We start from the raw sequence: 17,535 nt of genomic DNA, 5'->3' as shown, positions 1-17,535 counted from the left end.
CTTCTGTTGCACTTTTCAGAACTTTTTACTGTAAGGTTACGTTTCAGCAATGAATGATCTTAGAGGTCCCAGCACTTGGCTTTTGGCATAAAATCTATATTCTTTCTTATATTCTACTTACCCTAAAAACAGCTGCATCTGAGTAAATAGAAGTAAAATGTACCAACATACTTTTCCATTCAAGAAAAAAAGCCAGGCTGAGTCATTAGCCTGTTGCTCACTGCTGAATCTAGGCTGAGACTCCCAGTACAGCTCCCACTTTATCAACTGGTAGATGCACTTACACAAGCTCACCTGGAGCACGTTGAAAGTTTAATATACTCTGCACCATTCGCCTGTATGTTGAACCTCTCCCAAATGCCCTTCGTTGCTTTCACCCAAGATAAAATGTCGCATCAGCATTTTTTTTTTTAAAAATCTCCCTCTCCTTCTTCCCCTAAAATCTTTGGAATAACGCACACTGTTCATCAGCTGTTGTTATATTTCTCTCTCTCTCTCTCTCTCTCTCTCTCTCTCTCTCTCTCTCTCTCTCTCTCTCTCTCTCTCACGTAATATATACATATACTGTATATATATAAATGGATGTATGTATGTAGTGTGTGTGTTTGTGTATGTGTGCTCCAGCATAACTTTGAAATGCATTGAGCAATTTCAACCAAACTTGGTATACATATGACTTACTATCTGGAAAATAATACTGTGGGCGTGAGGCATCACTAGCACCAAAGGGGGATGGGAAGGGCTTCCTGAAACAGGGCTGGTTCTGCCCATAGTTTTAGTAGCTAAATAAAACTCTACGAATTCATCATACCTCATTTCAGTATACATATGACTTACTATCTGTAAAAGAATACTGTTGGGGTAAGACATCACTGGCACCAAATGGGGTGGGGGTGGGAAGAGGTTTGACATGTAAAAAAAGGACAGATATTAGTATCTAATCCATAGTTTTCGAGGTTGCTGAGATGAATGGTGACACTCCCAATGCCCCTTTAAGTCCCAAGTTCAGCCCAAATAGGAATTGGGGGTGAAGAGGGGTTAAATATAAGATGTCAAAAATACTGGGCAATGTAATTGAGATTGAGAGAGAGAGAGTAGAGGGGTGTTAGGGAAGAGAGAGAGAGAGAGAGAGAGGAGTGAGAGAGAGAGAGTAGAGGGGGTGTTAAGGAGAGAGAGAGAGAGAGAGAGAGTTTATCGGTTGTCATTCCGAGTTTTCCCAAGCAGCGCCAGGTTGGGCAGCTAGTATATATATATAAAAGTGAATGTATGTTTGGATGCTATAGAAGTCCAAACCACTTGACGCAGAAAAAATTTGGCACGCAGCCCCTATGTTACCCCAGGAAGGTTATACCTCAAAATCAAACCCCTACCCTCGTGACAGACATCAAACACGGTCAAATTGAATGAAATTTTCGTTGTTACTATTTCCATCAGGTTTTCCTTCATGTCCTTTATGGGTTAATTGTAATTTTTTGCCTGAACAATCCAAGTTTTCTTCCAAGTGTTTTCAGATGTATGATTAACGTGCAACAATAAGTCCCCTTTAGCATCGTTTTTTTATGAGAGTTTACTTGGGTTATAATCATAATTTATGATAATTATTAATGTAATTGTTAATTACCTCGATGAAATCAACATTGAAAACCTATATCGGTAATTTCTATAAGTAGAGATTCGCTCTCGAAACATGTGAACGACTTCCCCCATCTGCGTATGCATAGTAGCTGCTGGCTAAGCCTGATGTGCAACATATACGGTATTTCCCTTTTATTTATTCATTCAGTGCAAATTTCCTCATTAATTCATTTGTTTCTTCTTCGGTTTTACCTTCGGAATTTGCTATAGTGACGGCTGTGAGATCTGAAATTAATTATCAAGTAGTTTGGCAATACCACGCTTACCAACTTCAACACCGTGCAGCTACTTCACCAAACTCTCTCTCTCTCTCTCTCTCTCTCTCTCTCTCTCTCTCTCTCTCTCTCTCTCTCTCTCTCTCTCTCTCAAACTGTCTGGAGCAGAATCTAAATATGAAGTTTTTAACAAGCAGATTCACGCTTGCAATCTCTCTCTCTCTCTCTCTCTCTCTCTCTCTCTCTCTCATTTTTAAATTCCCTTTATGAATGGAGTTAAACATCAAGTCATACTAGAAAGAACCGAGAATGTTTGCCACTGCAAGTCAATCATTCTCTCTCTCTCTTTTCAGCATTTTAATCAGATAAGTGCCAGGATATGTGTATATGTCATTTTTATATAAAGTAATGAATGTAAGACAGAATAATTGGTCACTGGAAAGAAAAGTATTTTCAGTGATTGGAGTTCTTCAAAGTTCTTCCGGGCAGCGCCGGATTGGTTAGCCAGTATAAATATATAAATGAAGAATGAAATATGTTAACTCGTATCCGCATCGACAGATTTACAATGAAAGTGGGGAGCGAAAAGAAGAGAATAAATCCGGGGAAAGACAGAGGGTCCAAACTTCATACCTCATACATCATACTAATGTTATCGCAGTGAAGAAGTGTTATCCGGACGCTGACTTTTTATGGCCCAGGTTCGTTTTCTCTCTCAATATATTTCTTTCTTGGTAGGTTTTGAGGCAGAGACTTCTCCTTTGGTGAAAATGATGCATTGGCTCCCCTGCCCAGTTTTTTTGTTTCCACGTGCAGTGCAATGTATCTTTAGAGTGAAAGAATTCAGTAATTCTTTTATTTACTCTATGATACAGCACCAGTGCATACGTCAATCTTTGTTTATTGAGGTTTCAATACTGTGGAAACCTATACTCAATATTTCTTTTTCTCTCCTTTTCTGCTTTCCATATACTAATTGTTTTAAAGAAATTGTTGCAGAAATTGGTAAAATAGCATTGAAATCAATGCCAATTACACATGATCTTTAAATTGAAACAATCCATGTAAATTAATATTGTTGTTGGATTAAATTGCTGATAGAATTCATCAGTGAGCTAAATCACTGGCAAATTATTTGTGCCTGATTGCAAAGTGAAATTGACTTTTCCGAGCAAACTATTTATACTTGGACCTGTTACTGAATACTGAAATATAAACACAAATGAATGTATGGTATCCGAGTCCAAGGAAAGAATTATTCGAGAATCAAACCATCATATTTGCACCAGTTAGGATTCTCATAAATTTATTTCACATTGGTAATGCACAGCTGCCAATTTATAACACAGATGAGAAAGTTGTGGGATTAGTACACAGGAGCTACCAGTAAGTTAGACATGATGGCAGGACATAATTTGCTATATACCTCTCTTATTTTTCTGAAGTACTAACTTTGAAATTGAGTTTATCTCATAGCTACAACATTAAGTTTTAAACATTCTACACCACTTACTCTCATGAGTAAGGAGCTGAATCTGGCTCGTTCTCTTGATGTCGTGGCTTGTTCCATCCTAAAAGACCTAAAAGCACCATTGCGGATCTTTATGCATGGCTGGCTAGGCACACATGCAGTTTATCCAGCTGCCATATTTGATCTTACTGTGCATAATTAGATGTGCTGCCCCACCTTCCACCAGAGACTGGATTAGAATGTGATAGTTGGTTTTCTATTGGGGTAAACTGACCTCATATGTGCAGTCATCTATCTCTCAGGAACAATTGACATTACTGTGTCTGCCTTTGGTGTTGGTGTCTAAGTTACTTACTCATAGACTTGGCAATAATGAGAACTGAAAGATCTATGCATATAGTATCATAGGATCCATTTTGTCTTATCGGTTGCTCATTTTACTTTATGAATAAAAGATACCCTCAATCACACATGGAATAAGCAGATCGTAATGCTGATTTTCTCTCATAAGTGCTGTAATCCAGGAAACAGGTTTTGCTCTCATTCAGTGGTGATGATTTGAGGTTGGTTTACTAGTTTTCATCAGAAACTGTACGAAACTATAAATCTCAGTAAAAGTAAATAATTAAACCAAATTTAGCTTTTTCTTCTATTCTTGTTTACTAATTGAACAATTGTATGTATTGGCATTGAACTTTCCTAGAAAAAGGAACATAAGTACCTTGGATATTTCCCTCTGTGGCTAATTGTTTCATCATTGGAATGTTGACATTGAATCCAGTGTAGTTCACAGACTTCATTTGCCATTTGCAAGGAACCTTGATAAGGGTTTTGAGTCACACAGAGTAATTCAAATAGATTTTAGTGCTGCTTTCGATTTAGTAAATCACAAGGCACTTATTTATAAACTTCAGGATCTTGGAGTGAGTGGATATGTTTTAGGATTACTTCAAGATTTCCTTACAGGTAGGCAGCAGCGAGTTGCTGTGGATGGGATCTTTAGTGAACCAAGACCTGTTGTGTCTGGAGTTCCACAGGCAGTGTTCTTGGTCCACTGTTATTTTTTAGTGTATATATATACAAGTGATGTGGTTGTAGGCCTGTGGGTGTAGTAAAGTCGCCACTTAACAGAAATGAAGCTGCCCTCAGCCTCAATCAGGACATGGACTTGCTCAGGGAATGGTGTGTAGTCGGTGTGGCACGAGGCTGAACTCCAGTAAAATGAAAACACTTTTGATTAGGAGATCTCGTACAGATTTCCCACCCCATCCTCCCTTCAGGTGGATGGAACTTTGCTGATTCAGTCTGAAGCTTTAACTCTTCTGGGTATAACTTTTAACTCGTGTAACTTTTGAGAACATCTAATGAAAGTTTCAGCACATGCTGCACGAAAGTCACGTATTGTTTGTAAGGCCTCATATATTTATGTCTGAAAAAATCAGTGCAACTTGTTTTAGGTCATTTGTACTCCCTTTACTGGAATACTGTTCTCCAGTGTGGATGTCTGCTTCTGCCAGAGATTTATCTTGTTTAGAGAGAGTGGTTCGTGGCTGGTAAGTTTCTGTTTCCTAATAGGAGTGGAGCAGGATAATGGGAAAAAAGTGCAAATGGTGATACAAGCAACAAATTTGGCATGAGAACTCTTATTATCCCCATAAATCAAAATCAACCTCCTACCACCTCAGTATTTGGCTATTTCAAGATGCCTAACATTTTCCCAAAATGGCAGCAAATTTGCTGTATATTTCAAATATTTTCATTTCATACGCCTATAAAAGTTGCTTACTGTCCATATGAAGATTGAGAATTTGTATTTTGGCATTCTTACTGTCATGAAGAGATAAAGTGAACCCATCTTTCCAATATGGCCACCATATGAACACCATATTTCAAAAATGGCTGCCAAAGATAAAGAAGCTTGTATCTCCTGAGAGAAAACAATATGTTTTGTGTATCAGTTAGTTTTAGCAAGTGCAGCTGCAGAGAGCTGTGCAGCTAAGTCCAGATTTGTAGCACTTGCACCTGCCTTGGCATTCCTTTTTGCAGCCACAATTATTCAGTTCTTGGCAAATCTGTCCAATACGGAAACCAGGTGCCATCAATCTGTTGCCATCCCCAGTGTCTTGGACTGGGCAAAACTAGATGACATACTAAAGACTGGCACCAAATGTGCCCTGCTTGAAAGGCAGCTCTCTTGCAATGCTCTCTAAGAGCATCAATCTGTTGCTATCCCTAGTGTCTTGGACTGGGCAAAACTGGATGACACACTAAAGACTGGCACCAGATGTGCCCTCTTGCAAAGAGATCAAGTCTAGCCTCATTTACATTTTTATACGAACTGCTTCTGTCGTACATTAGCACCACGAACTTTTCAATAATTTTCCGGTCTTCATCTTCTGCAGCTGCTGGTGTTGAACTTAGTTTGGTGAAGGTGGGTGTGGCACGCTGAAACACAGTCCATATTTGCCATGCAGACTTCTTCCCCTTACCATGAAAGGCAGACACTGTGTCACACCCGCTAAATGCATGGAAAAAGGGAAGGGCTGAGGCTTTTGGTCCCATGGCTGCTGCAGTTTCATGGATAGGTATCCACCTCATGTCTTTTCCTCTACCAAATTTAATCCATAGTTTGTCCAAACATTGATGACAAGCTTATTTCAAATGGGGCCTGTCGCTTCTGAGAAGCGTGATGTGCTGCCCAAGATATGGACACAGCATTTTCACTCCTTTGCAACAGACTGACTTTCTCAAGCCATTCATACTCAAGAGAAAGATACCTTGAAAGCACAACCTGTTGGTGTCCTGCACTTCCACTGGATGAAGGGAGGGGATTCCCATTTTTAAAGTGAGCAGGAGGTACATTTGTTTGATATTCAGGAAGAGAATGTACTTTTTTTTACTTTGTTCTAGTTTGGATGATTTGGGCCAAGTTTCTGTGCTCATCCTTTTCATCAGTGCTCAGATGCTGAAACAAAGATATACCTGTCCCATGGAAGGATGTTTGTGCAATTGTGGCACTTGGATTATGGTCCAGATTGTCAAGAGTACAAGTTGTAAAGGGCCCTTTTCTTAGTGTAATGGGACAAACTACTTCTTCCTCCACAGCCCTTGTTACAACTGCTTCTCCTAACCCTTTAGTCAGTTCCAGAACCCTATCACAGCTGATGCTGATTTTATGGTGATGGAATGTGTCAATTAATTGGCGCTTCCTGGTTTTTGCAAAGACCAGGAAACCTATATATATTGGAAATGGAGGTTCTCTTGACTTGGAATGTCTGGAGAATGTTGAAGATGCTGGATTCTTTCAACAGTCGAAGTGCAAAAGTTGTGCTAAAGTTAGATCAGTAGATGATGTTCCATATTTAAGTTGGGAGTTTATATCGCCACCGTTTTGTAGCATACTTACAAATTCAAACAAACTTGGCGGCACAGATTCTCTTCTAGTGTCTGCTGTTAAGGTTCCATGAAATTCTATCTCATGTGAAGCATCTCTTTCTCAATATCTTAGCTGCTTTGGCCACGATTAGTGCATCATTGTAGTCACATGCCTTGGCTAGGGCTTCTCCCATTTTCCTTTTGTAGGCAAACCAAATTTCTCTTCCCTTTTTAAAGTCCTCCAGTTCTAGGATGCGGGCAAGTATCTGTTCTTTCAACCGTGTTCGGTGCATAAAGGAAGCATTAACATTTAGCTGTTCCAGTCTTTGTTTGTACAAATCATGAAGTTCTACCATTGTAAAATAGCAGCACCCATCTGTAGTCAACTGTGTGTCTCTTATGTACATCTCAAACTCAGCATAAGCATGGGCACATGCCTCTTGTCTGCACTGCACATAATCATCTCCAATTTTCTGGGGATTTAGCCAGGCCCTTTCCCTGTTGTACACACCTGTCAGACAAGGTGGGTGATACATATGGTCCTGAGAAACAATATCTCCATCACTAAGCTTGGCCAGAAGTTTCTCATCTAGTAGGTTTGTGGCACATCGTTGCAGCTTTTCATGTAAAGACAGTGTCTTGGCCAATCGTAAATCTTTGATTGGTGCTGGATGGTCACAAATAAAGCATATTCCTTCTTTCTCAGTCTTAGATTCCTCTGCATCTTCTTCATCTGCCTTCTGGCTACTACGTGTGAATTTTGCTGATGGGGCATCATCTTCCTCTTTGTCTTACACAATGACTTCCTTTTCCTTTCTAGTTTTGGTGTTTTGAACTTCAGCATACATGATTCGTGATATGTTGCTTTGTTATTTTCAAAGGTCTGCAGAATTCCATCACCTTCATCAAGCCTTTTTGGATGAAATGGTATAGGCATTGCATTTAACTTAGAATTCAGGAATGTTTGTAGCAAGGGTAACATAGCCAGCACCAGATGCATCAACTAGTCTTTCACGTGTGTTCTTTTGGCACAAGCAACAAAGCTTCCAGTTAGCCGCACTATCTCCCTTCAGGAAAGACATTGACCTCCAAGATTTCCTGCCATTGCTTTTGTTCTATAGGCCAAGGGTTTATCCTTTTACCACCTATATGCTGTAACATATATGCGCTCTCAGATATGGGATATAACTAGGCTCAGATATGTCATTCATCCAATACTATTTAATTCCCATGTGATCTGTACACCATCTAGAAGACTAAAGCCCCATCTTCCTTGGCTCAGCTCTCCACGCTGGCACATCCTGTCAATTCAGGTGCAGCTGCCTAACTTTGAAGTGGGGCTAGCTAAACAGCATTTGGGAAACTAGTAACAAATCTCTGCCATTAGCTAGCAGTGAACCTCATGCTGAGTTTCACAGCTATAGTGTCAACCAGTGTGCCCTGGTAGTACACTGACACTACACTATTACACTTTTACATTAAGCTTATTACCCATTTTTTCTAAATTAGGATGAAAATTAATTACCTGGGGATTAACTGATTTCTAATCTACAAAAATTAACTGATCAGGCTGAAGTTACCCCAAATCCATGTATTACCCGACCTTTAGCCTCATATATGAGCTTTAGTACCAATTTTTGGCATTTTGGCAGACATTTTTGATATAGTGACAGCCATCGTGGATATTTCTATGCTGAGAAATGATGTATCTACATATATAAAGGCTTTTTTTTTAATATTTTAATATAAATTGGGAGTGACTAAGGGATTTGAATGTGATTACTCAATTAAATATCAGTATTCAAATATCCACAGGATGCCATTTTGAAAACCTGTTGGCCATCTTGGAAAATGGCAAAATTTTGTTTGGCCGGAGGTTGATAATGAGACCAAGGGACAAGAAGAATAGTTGAGCCAAGTTTCATGCTTGCATCACCATTTTGCACTTTTCCCCTATTTTTTTGTAGTTCCCCACTCCACTAAAACAGCTCATCAAAATGGATATTGCCTTGCACACTCACTGGAAAGGCTGGAGGGGGACTTTAGTACTTTAGTCTAAAGTGAATCAAGTCACAAATTCTGACTCGTTTCCCTTTCTGTGTCTTGACGACTACTGTGTTGATATAATCAGGCTCACTAGTTACATCATAACAGGTGTGTTCCCCTCAGGATTAGGCCAATAAAGGTTCAGCATCTGTAATTCCCCAACAAATGCTCGAATAATTTGTGATGCTATTTGCTATCAAGAATTCCCCAACAACATCCAACAATTAATAACCAACTGGTACAAGGCCTGGATAGAAAAGTCACTACCCGTTATTATCAGCATTAACCGTGATACTTTGGACCAATACAGAGAATGTAGGCGTTCTTTTCCAATACTGGCCTCTGTATTTATGATGTTCAATCTTTCATGCAGTGACTTGGGGCATGACACAGTAATATGCAGTATATATGAAATGTTGTGGGCCATGGCCTTGCTTGCCCTGCACAACCTCGATTTTAGTTAACTACCTTGTTACCATGTATCAGTGACCGAACCAGCTTTCGCCAAAGGTATATCCATATAAAGAACTTCAGGTTCGTATTTCTGGGAAAAATGCAATGACCTTAAACTTGCAATTTTTCCAATGTTGCAACACCCTTAACACACCTCGTTAAGAAGAATATAAAACCTTTAAGAAAATATAAAACCTTCAAAGCCTTCTTGACACTAACTCCTCTGGTAATGTTCACATCAGTCACAACCCCTTGTGTTTATTAATGGTATGGGAAATAATAACCACCATTTTTTTGTCATGAATCTTATAAGAACTAGGGCTCAAAATTCTGCAAATTTCCGGTGATTTCAATAAATCTGTATTCTCAACCTTGGCAAACTTCTCCCACTAATAGATTGCGACAAGTCATATATATGATCAATCACATTAAGAGTTCCTAACTTTAAAAGAATGTCAATTTCCTTTCAACAGGTCAGGAATTATCGTTTGTAAAGGGATTAATTTTCTCCTCCTGTGTAACAGAGATTACTTTCCTCCTCCTGAGTAACAGAGATTAGATTACTTTCCTCCTCCTGAGTAACAGAGATTACTTTCTTCCTCCTGTGTAAACTGAGGCTATTTCCAACCTCGATTCGGGCAGTCGCCATTATCATCCAGACGTTGCTTCATTGCAGATTCCTCTCCATTTTCCTGTTGCCTTCTTTTACTTGGATGTTGTTGTGGAGTGGGACCGCCATGACAATAAGTCCTGTTGGGGTCCGTTTCCGGCCTGTAAAGCATCTTACGAAAATAGAAATCCAGGAAATACATAAAATAATAATAATAATAATAATAATAATAATAATAATAATAATAATAATAATAATATCACTTAGACGCTCGAGGAGGCTAGCTGGTTTATTTACAGAGAACGACGGTATTGCCTGACGGACGAAGTTGCCCATTTTTAAATTACGACCGGTTTTCTTCTGCATGTTAAAGTTTTAATTATTATTATTATATTTTTTTTTGGTCAAAACTCTCCTCTGTCATGACAGCTTTCATATTTTAGTCAGGTTGAGAAGGAGAATTAAGCAGGTTCTCGAAATCTCTCGTTTGTATATATTTTTCTAATATGTATTATATTTATACTGTTGTGGATTTCTTCGCCGATAATAATAATAATAATAATAATAATAATAATAATAATAATAATAATAATAATAATAATAATAATAATAATAAGTGAATAAATAACAGTGAATAAGTAAATAAATACATAAATAAATAAATCAAGTCATAACTTCAAAAGATGAATGAAATTTGGACGGCCAGAAAAAAAATGTTTAATTCAATCACAAAACTTCAATATAACTGGAGTAAAGGTAGTGATTCTTTAAGCAAAGTGTAAGTAAAAGCCTTATAATGATTAATGGGGCAAATCTTGTTGATCCTGACATAAGGCCAGACCAGAATCGCCTTGACCTCGAAGATTAGTCAGAGAGATGTATTGATGAATAGCATGACATGAAAAACTCTCTCTCTCTCTCTCTCTCTCTCTCTCTCTCTCTCTCTCTCTCTCTCTCTCTCTCTCTCTCTCTCTCTCTCTCTCTCTCATAATCCGAGAAAACTAATCATATCTTCCATGCATTAAGAATCTTCAAACAGGTTATTTCGGTATGACTGTAAAAAGCATGAAGGAGAGAGAGAGAGAGAGAGAGAGAGAGAGAGAGAGAGAGAGAGAGAGAGAGAGAGAGAGCGAGAGAGAGAGAGCGAGAGAGAGACTACGTCAGTGCATAAACTCGAGGATGAAAAGTATTTTTGTGTGAGAGAAGGAATTTAAAAATCATTAGAAAAGTCAGATATTTCATTTTTATAATCATCCTCAAAAATTATTAAAACGCCATAAATTTAATAAAAATATGTCCGTCAATTACTCTCATATACAAAATCCTGCCCAAATCAGTTGTACCTAAATAAAGGCTCATTGCAAAACAAAAAGAAGACAAATCACCTGCATGATGCGACTCGTTCAGTGCCTCTGATTTTAAAGAGAATTTAGTGTCGCTTTTGTGCAAATTCAATGTTTATTTTGAGTCACTCGCTTCCCTGATGGCTGCTGTTATCCATCACATGTTTTTAGAGATTTGATATTTGTTGGTGTCATTTTCCCAAACCGAACGTCTGCATGCAGGCTAGCAGGTAATTTTTATTACCGTTCCTCTCTCTCTCTCTCTCTCTCTCTCTCTCTCTCTCTCTCTCTCTCACACACACACACACACACACACACACATATACATATATATATATATATATATATATATATATATATATATATATATATATATATATATATATATATTATGCTATATATATATATTCAAAGTTTAGGTAGTTTATTTTCTTACATAACTGTTATTTTCACTATCCCTCACAAACAATTAGAGTAATAAATTTAAAATCTGTTGCTTTGGAGGTTCGTGCAAAGTCGTTTAATGTCTGAGAAATATTTATGTATTTCCCGATCGTTCAAGTTAACAAGATAAAGAAATCTCCGTAAGAGAACAGTGCTGTCACTGCACCTCATGCCTTTTGCACTGTGTAGCGTTACTTTCGGTTCTTTGCATCCCTTCAGCCCTAAGAACCCCTTTCATTCTTTGTATTTTACCTCCGTTCATATTCTCTTTCTTCCATCTTACTTTCTACCCTCTCTAACAGTTGTTTCACAGTTTTCTGTAAAGATATGCTCAAAGCTGACAGCTGGTAGATAAATACGTCACGTTAGCTTCTGAGCAGGAGAAAAAATTGGGTTTCTGTCGTGGCGTGATCGGCAATACTGTGTGTTTGAAACTCCAAGCTTCGTGGATGCTAGTTCAAACCGCCTGAATAATAATAGAATACAAGTTAGACCAAAAGCCAAGCCCTGGAACCTATGCGGTCATTCAGCACTGAAAGGAAAATTGAGAAAAAAAGGTTACAAAGGCGTAACAGGAGGAAAACCTCAAAGTAGTTGCACTGTGAAACAATTGTTAGGAGAGGGTAGAAAGTAAGATGGAAGAAAGAGAATATGAACGGAGGTAAAATACAAAGAATGAAAGGGGCTGCAGCTAGGGGCCGAAGGGACGCTGCAAAGAACCGTAAGTAACGCCTACAGTGGACCGCATGACGCGCAGTGACGGCATTATCCTCTTACGGAGATTTCTTAATCTTGTTAACTTGAACGATCGGGAAATACAGAAATATTTTTCAGACATTAAACGACTTGGCACGAACCTCCAAAGCAACAGATTTCAATTTTATTACTCTAATGGCTGTTTGTGAAGGATAGTGAAATAACAGTTACGACGAAAATAAAACTACCAAACTTTGAATAGAAGAGACATGATTTAAGCAAGACCATTTAGGGAACAGCCTAATGTTATAAAGTTTCTTTTTTCTGCGACCACTTTGTTATTTTACGAAGCATACAAATGGGTGTATCGCATCAAGAGAAATTTTTTATTTGCCTCTAAAAGAAAGTACTCGATTTCCGTTCTTTCACTCTTACGACCCGAGGGCTTGTTCATGCCCCTGCCATTCCACAAAACCATTCTAGTAAGTGTAGGGAAGAGGAAATATAGAGACGAATGCACAATAACACAAAATACTGAACGAAAATAGCTGCTTTTAAACCCTAAGCTGTAAATATCATCGGATTACTAAGCAGAGAGAGAGAGAGAGAGAGAGAGAGAGAGAGAGAGAGAGAGAGAGAGAGAGAGAGAGAGAGAGAGAGAGACTTTTAATCCTGAGCATATTGAAGCTTCGTTGTGTAAAACTGACTTTTATTCCATCATGCTACATTTGCAGTGTTTAATACATGATTTACTAGAACCTCCGTTTTTCTGTACTTGGTGTGAGTTTGTTTATTTGTTGCAAACTGAAACGAATCAAATAAATAAATACACAGGTACAGACATACTTTATTAACATATATACATACGTGTGTGTGTGTGGGTGTGTGCTAATAATTCTTCACAGAAATTAAACATAATGTCCGTGATATCTTAACGCTGAACTTGTACAGAAAAATTCCAAACACATTAACCACTAGGTATAATTAAACAGAATTTTATATGCAATTTAGGTGACCTTAATACATATATATTCACCAACACTGTTCAAAGTAACAACACATTTGTTCTTCAGTGTTCATCTTTACCTGCGGTAAGGCATAAAACTCTTGATAATACGTTTATTATATTTAAAAAATAACTACGGAAACCAAGTGCGAACACTGAAATGAAAATGAAATTCCTTTCTCAACGCAAGAACGTTTTGCATCTATAAAAAAGTGATTCATTTCGGCCTCTTCGGTTTCCAACTGCTGGACTCATTGTTCTGCCTGTCCCACGCCACAGCCCCAAGAAGCTTTGGTGTGATGCAGGAGGAAAAAACTGCAACCAATTCACAACGACACAGTCTTCTGAGCGATAACAGCTGTGTTTGATGAGAACGGATTTCCTCATTCTCGTTCATTCTGTCTCGTTAGGAGGGTAGTGTCGTCAGTGCATGTCATGTGGTGCACTGTAGGCATTAATTAAGGGTCTTTGCAGCGTCCCTTCGGCCCCTAGCTGCAACCTCTTTCATTCCTTTTATTATACTTCCGTTCACATACTCTTTATTCCATCTGACTTTCCACTCTAACAATTGTTTCACAGTGCAACTGCGAGGGTCTCCTCCTGTTACACCTTGCCAACCTTCTTACTATCAATTTCCCCTACAGCGCTGAATGACCTCATAGGTCCAAGCACTTGGCCTTTGGCCTAAATTCTATATTCTACTCATTCGTATACTCTATGTCCTCCATACTTATCAGCCTTATTTCACTTCCTTTGTTGCCTTCCCTTGCATTTACATCGCCCAGCACAACCACCTTGCTTTTGTTCTTCTAGTGAAATGCAGATTCAGACTCCTCTAAATGCAGATTCAGACTCCTCTAAATACAGATTCAAACTCCACTAAATGCAGATTCAGACTCTAAATGAAGATTCAGGCTCCTCTAAATGCAGATTCAAACTCCACTAAATGCAGATTCAGACTCCTCTAAACGCAGATTCAGACTCCTCTAAATGCAGATTCAGACTCCTTTAAATGCAGATTCAGACTCCTCTAAATGCAGATTCAGACTCCTCGAAACCGCTTCCACTCGCTATTCATTGCTTCACTAAGACAAAATTATCTTCTTCCGCCACATTTGATTCTACTTTAAAAATTCTTGGACTAACTAATTTAATTTTTATCTTGGCAGCTACCCAAAGTAATAATGGCACACAAAATACTAATCATATTCATTCCCTGAATGTGTTATTCTTTTTTCTTTAATTCTGTATAATGACTAACTTTTCTTCCGTCTCAGTTGTGCCAGTTATAACCAGCAAACACTCCACTAACAAATCAAATACACATTTCTCCTTCGAACTACATTCAAGCCCAGCCGAATGCCCTAGACTTTATTTTATTTTCTCTGTTTTGCAAAGCGCATTTTGGGTTTGGCATCGAAAACCCGCCTTTCTCCCAATCATAACATAAAATGACCCTCACCAAACACAATGTGGGCAGAATAATACTGTTTTATTCCCCATTCTGAGAGGACCAGAAATAATTTTAGGAGAATAACAATCTATACCTACCAGGGTAGAATGAATTTCAAAGTATGACTGCGCTAGGTGACTTAATTGCAAATGTAAGTAACAGGGACAGATGGTGTTATTGGGACGCACAAAGTAAAAAGTATTGTGAGAATTCAACAAAATGTATTCAGAAGGGAAGATGGTTGTTGGAAATACAGGGTTTCAAAAGAAAAATATTTACAAATGGATATAAAAAGTGAAAAGCGGAAAAAAAGTCTTTGATAAATTATGCTTGTACACAGTATATGGAGGACCAAGTTGGAGAATGTAATGAAGAAGGAGGAGGCGAAAATAGGGTATCATGAGAAGAGGGACCAGAACAGATTATATATAGTTAAACAGTGAAGAGGAAGGAGTACATAAGAAGCATGCAAAGTTAAAGGATAATTATGATCATGACGCCAGTAGGGAGTGTTTGTGTGTACAGGAGGCAGGGAACAGGAATAACTCACTTTTCAGTTATTTGTAAATTCAATAAAATCTGAATGAGTTGAAATTAATGTGTATTACACGTAGACATGAGTATTTTCAGTTTTATTTTTTTCTGAAATTTTACATTTAACTTCAAACCTGGATTATGAGAGGATATATTTTTACACCTGTAGGTAGGAAAAGTATACAGCATGGTATGAGTAGACTCGAAGTGCTACATCTATCCAAATAAAGTTCTCATAGAATTAATAAAAATCTCCATGTTAGAAACACAACTTTTGCATTTCCATAAACTATTCAAAAAGTAACTGAAGGTACTGATGCTGAAAACACAGGAAATCTCCAAACCAACCCAAATGCACCAAAAAGAGAAGCAATTTCTGCCCTAAAGAGATAGAGGAAGGCACCAATTTGCATCTTGAAAGTCTCTGCATAGTACTAGGAGTCTTCCTCTTCAGTTCAGTTTGAACCACAGCTGTTTCCATTAGCAACTTATGAATAATGCACAACTGTGTCACTAACAGGAAATTCTTTATTAGATCACAACTGGAACTCTCCTTTTGCACAGTGTGGCGCTCTGAGTTCACTCTCAAGTGCTGCACACCTTCGCCTCGCTATAAACCTCAGTTGCATATTGAACAGGTGCCCCTCCTGCCTTTGTGTGGCTCCACGACATACTCACTATTCAGTCTGCTTTCTGCTTGGTCTGTTTGGGTTCGTTTGGAATCTCCCATATTTGCAGTCTCCTTTTTATCTGGTTGGCTTGTTCCTCTTTCTTATTGGTTTCCGTCAATGATTTATGGTAATCCATAGTTGTGTCTTTAATGTGGTATCATCAGAACTCTCTGTGCATGTCATAACAGATATTAACTCCACATACCTCAGTCAAATACTGTGTAGATTATAAATAATTGTAGTTTCAGAGAAAAATGAACCACCTGATAAGATTAGAACAGAATAGAATACAGAATTTAGCCCAAAGGCCAAGCGCTGGGACCTATGAGCTCATTCAGCGCTGGAACGGAAATTGACAGTGAAAAGGTTCGAAAGGTGTAACAGGAGGAAACCCTCGCCGTTGCACTATGAAACAATTGTTAGGAGAGGGTGAAAAGTAAGATGGAAGAAAGAGAATATGAACGGAGGTACAGTAAAAGGAATGAAAGGAGTTGTAGACAGAAGCCGAAGGGACACTGCAAAGAGCCTCTGACGGCACTAACCCCCTACGGAGACGACTTGATAAGTGAGAGAGGATAAGTTGCTCTCAGCAGAGTAAATACAGAGAGAGTAATTAATGAAGAGACAATGGGTCTCAAAATAAAAGAAGCAAATGATGAGATGCGGTCAAAACTGTCTGCAGTCCTATATTGCAGCAGGAATCTTTTTTATTGAATATGAATTTATTTATTAAATATTTATCGAATATGATTTACTGAATATGAAGGATAGAAGAGAGGAAAATTTGAAAGGGACAGGAGTGAAAGCAGTGAGTAAGTCAAGAAGAGCAATTAAGAGGAGGCAGAAGAAGGGCAAAGAGGAACCCAAGAATTGGTGTGTTTATCAGTAAAGTACCTCAGTGTGGTGAAAGGGTGATTCAGAGGCTGACTAGGGTGTGTAAGGTATGCTTCAAAAAGACAAAGGCTCCATTAAATAGGTGACAGGAATTGCAAAGGGGTTACAGGAGACTGAAGGTGCATTGTCAGTGCAGCGGCTGAAGGGTCTGTAGCCGTGAGGATGTATCCTTGCGGTCCCCACTTTGCATTCATTTCCATCCTATCAAATGGCAAGGTTTTCAATGACAGGTCTACGGCTGTAGACGTGACACTGAAAACCTTCTCTTTTGATATAATAGTGCAGCAGATTGCTGTAAAAATCGTTCAGATAGTGAAACAAGCATGAAATTTGGCACAAACATTCCTAAAACTACGCTCTCTTAGAAAAGGGCGCTGGCCACCTGAAAATCCAAGATGGCGGCTATTTTTCAAAATGGCCGCCATCTATGTTGAGATTCACTGGTTTGGGAGCATCTATTGGATGGAATATGCCAGTTTTTTTTTTAAACCTCGACTTTTAGGTTATAAAAATGTTCCATACCACACATTTTATTGAAAACCCTTACTAAATGAATTGTAACCAAGATGGCGTACAAAATGGTTGCCATAAAAGTTTTTTTTTCTATCCACAGCGCTAGCAGACATAGAGACCAACTGTTTTTATTTAATGGTATATTCATGTGATCAGACAGTTTAACTAATATGCTA

Source organism: Macrobrachium rosenbergii, chromosome 26 (assembly GCF_040412425.1).
Source record: "Macrobrachium rosenbergii isolate ZJJX-2024 chromosome 26, ASM4041242v1, whole genome shotgun sequence".
In the NCBI taxonomy this organism is placed as follows: domain Eukaryota; kingdom Metazoa; phylum Arthropoda; class Malacostraca; order Decapoda; family Palaemonidae; genus Macrobrachium; species Macrobrachium rosenbergii.
This window is presented reverse-complemented; position numbering follows the sequence as displayed.